Source organism: Elephantulus edwardii, unplaced genomic scaffold (assembly GCF_000299155.1).
Source record: "Elephantulus edwardii isolate Elephantulus edwardi_28Jun2011 unplaced genomic scaffold, EleEdw1.0 scaffold00015, whole genome shotgun sequence".
Lineage (NCBI taxonomy): Eukaryota > Metazoa > Chordata > Mammalia > Macroscelidea > Macroscelididae > Elephantulus > Elephantulus edwardii.
Window position 1 is genome coordinate 4939579 of NW_006399765.1, and position 3988 is coordinate 4943566.

A 3988-nucleotide genomic window follows, 5' to 3' on the forward strand; every position below is an offset into this window, starting at 1 on the left:
TTGTTTTCTAATGAAACTTTATCGTAAAGCCAGACAAATAGTTTTAGTCCGAGACTTAGTAGTTCATTAAGACTGTTTCCTTCTTTATATTCATAACAAAAAGACCCCAAATGAAATATATTGCCTTCAAGTCATTTGTGACTCAGTAAATTCATGTGTTATAAAGCTGAGCCACTCTACAGGTTATGGGGTTACAGATCTTGGGGCCTCTTTTTTGTGGTCCTGATAAGTGGCTTTGAACTGCCAGTCTTTGATCTCAGTAATGGAGCCCAAACCACTTAATGCTACCCGGGGACCTTTATATTTGTTGTTGTTGTTACGTGCCATTGAGTTCTCTGACTCAGTGACTCTGTAAACCATCCTTACCCTCCTCTGTCCTCCCAAACTTCTCAGCGCCCCATTTGAACAGGCACTGTGTCAGTCTGTCTTGTTGGGGGTCTTCCTCTGACTCTTCCCTTCCCCAGCGTGATGTCCTTTTCCAAGGACTAGCCCCTTCTTACAACATGCCCTATGTATGTTAACTTCCCCCTAAGGAGCTGGTTGCACTTCCTCTAACACACTTATTTGTTCTTTGAGCAGTACGTAGGATATTCAGTACTCTTCTCTAATACCACAATTCAGAGATAGCAGTTCTTCTTCACTCTTCTTTATTCACTGTCCATCTATCAGATGCATAAGAAGCAGTTGAAAAAACCATGACTTAGATCACATGCCACTCAGTTCTTAAACAGATATCACTGCTCTTTAGCACTTTGAAGAGATCCTTGACATCAGATTTTTCCAAGTGCCCCACATTTTGTTTTTCTGACTGTTGTTACCATGAATGTCGGTTGTGTATCCAAGTAAAATTAACTCTTTGACAACTTCTCTTTTCTCCATCCATCATGATATCTGTTGTCTAGAGATAAGGATTTTTGCTTTCTTGATGTTGAGATGTAATCCATGTTGAAGGCTTTTACCCTCTTTCACTTTGTGCAAGCAAGGTTGTGTCATCTGTGAAAAGTACATTGATGTGTATTTCTCCCATCCTGATTTCACATCCTTCTTCATACAAGCCAGTTTCTCAAATGATCTGCTCAGCATACAGATTGAGTAGGTGTGGGGAAAGGATGCAATCCTGACACACACCTTTCCTTAAGTATAAACCATGCAGTGTTCCTCTGTTCTGTTTGTACAACTGCTTCTTGTTGGTGTATGTATAGGCTTCACATGAGCACAGTTAGGTGTTCTGGGATTTCCTTTTTCCTTAGTGTTATAATTTATTGTGATCCACACAAATACTGCTACATACTCAATAAAGCTCCAGAAAACTTTTTGGTATTCTCTGCTTTTCAGGTAAGATCCATCTAACATCTGCAGTGATATTTGTATTAAGAAAATAGTTCTATATTTGTATGTTGTTGATGTGTACCGTTGAGTTGGAACTGACTCATAGCTGACCTTCCAGGAGTTTTCAGAGGCAGAAAATAGCACAGAAGGAGATTGCCCATCTTTCTCCACAAGGACAATTGATGCCTTTGAGCTGTGATGCTGGAGAAGAGTATTGAATATATCATGGACAGCTAAGAGAACAAACAGGTTCTTCCTAGAGCAGGTGAAACCAAACTGCTCCTTGGAAGCAAGGATTCTGAGGCTTCGTCTGACATACTTTGGACATTTTGAAGGAGGGACCAGTCCTTGAAGAGGGATATCATGCTTGGGAGGGTGGAGGGGCAGCACAGGAGAGGAAGATTAGTGACGGGAGTAGTCGGGATAGCTGTGTCAAGAGACAATAAGATTGGCACAGGATAGAGCTGTTGTACATAGGGTCGTTATGAGTCTCAGGTGACAGGACAGCACATAACAACAACAACTATATTCACCTGACGTAGAACTGAGTAAGTATTACAAGGCAAAAGACTTAAAGTCTCTGATGTTGGTCCTTAAGTACCCAGCTTTGTTCCCTGTAGGCAGTCAGTGTTGCTCTTTGGCTCTTGTAAATCCCTCCAGATATTTTTTATGTAACATATGTAAATATGGAATTATCCCCTAACACAAATTCTATGTTGTTTTAAAAATCTTATGGGATCATGGTATTATTTTTCAACTGGAGATGAAACATCTTGTTTCTAAAATTGTGTAACTCTCACAAAGTAACTGGCCATTGTGAAAAGCCCAAAAATTTAGCACTGGGCTTTCTTGCTCCTTGTGGTTCAGGGATTGCAAGCAAAGATACCTAATACTTCAAAACCATTAGAATCCATTGTGAAAAGAGAGTTGTGTTGATAGTGATGAAGTGGAAACAGAATGCAAATGGTAGTGTCCCCTGAGAGTCGTGCTAGCAAGCAGTGGCTCCTTTGTTCAGTGTTGCAATGCTCCTCGGTGTTGGCTCTTGGGCCTGTGCTGTGACTTTTGATTTGAGCTGCATTTCTGACATTCAAAGTTCTTGAATTCCCAGCTAAGCAGTTGGCAAGTGGTTGTCTGTTGTGACACTAGGGAACATTGAATTGGGATGCATTGATTAGAGTTGCATTCACATGCACTCTGTGTCCCTACAGATTGTGTCCTTGTAGGACTTGCTCCGATGGTATTAATATTTTTTTTATCCTACTTGAAAGTACTATGTGGAAAAAAAACACATGTAGAAAATACAGAAACATTAAAAGTGCATTAAAATTGCCTATAGTTCCATTACCCAAAATGAAACGCTGATTATATTTGAAATGTGTCTTTATTTTCATCTTATTGTGATTTTGTGCTTTCATTCAGTATTTTTTCTTTCATTTTCTTGTATTTTTCACTTGAAAGTTTATAAATCACTGATATTTAATGCAATCATTTATAGGCATTTTGTTTTAGAACACTAATTACAGTTGATTAATAATTTTTTATCATGGCCAATAAACCCCTTAGCATCTGGTACCTTTCCTTTCACCCAGTTTATCTGTGTTAATTTTTACTCCCATCTCTGTTAATCTTCCAAGATTGATAATGCTACTATGTGTCTACCTTTCCTTCCTTTTCGTACTAATGGTCTTATGGCATAATTGTCCTTCTATGACTAACGTCACTCAGCATTATTTCTCCTAGATTCATTCATGATGTGCATTATTAATTCTTTTTTTTTAATACCAAATATGCTTTGTTTAAAATTCATGCTTTGGTGAAAGTGGATTGAGGTGCAATTAGTATTTATTTCATTAATTCTTGAGTTTATTTTTAAAATTTTTTTTATTAATGCATAATACATCATCATGTGAATGTATCACAGTTTTTTTTTTGCCATTTGTCTGTTGATGAACTTGGGTTGTTCCCAAGTCTTTATAGGTAAATAATGCTGTAATAAGTATAATGTGGAGTTTTTTCTCTCTGAATATTTTTGTGTCACTGTGATTTCCTATTGTCATCCAGTTTTATAAAGTGGCTTTTCATTAGGGAGCCTTAGTGCAGTCTGTAGGGAGTTGCACTGCTAACCTAAATGTAATGCCCCTCCAGTGGTTCGAATCCACCAGCAATGTCATGGGGAAAAGATGAGCACACTCTTCCTGTGTAGTTTACAGGCTCTAAAATTCTACTAGAGGGTCAGCTGTGAGTTGATTCCAACTGGACCATGAGTTGAGTCAAAGTTTTTATTATGATAAGCATTTTCCATGTCATAACAGAGCCCAAGTGTCATTTAAAAATAAGATGGATTAATATGGTTGTTAGAGTTGTTAGGTGCCATCAAGTTGACTATGACTCAGCCACCGATGAAAAACAGGTCTGAATCTAACTCTATCCTTCACCATCCTCACAATCTCTGAGAGGCTCAAGCCTATTGTTACAGTCACTGTGTCAGTCCTTCTTGCTGAGGGTCTTCTTCTTTTTCATCCTGTTCCTAGCATGATGTCTTTTTCCTTGTTGTTGTTATGTACCATGAAGTCACTTGCAACTTATGGTGACCCTATGTACAAGAGCCCTAAATGCCTGTGCAAACCTCGCCATCTCTGACACACTCATTCCCATCACC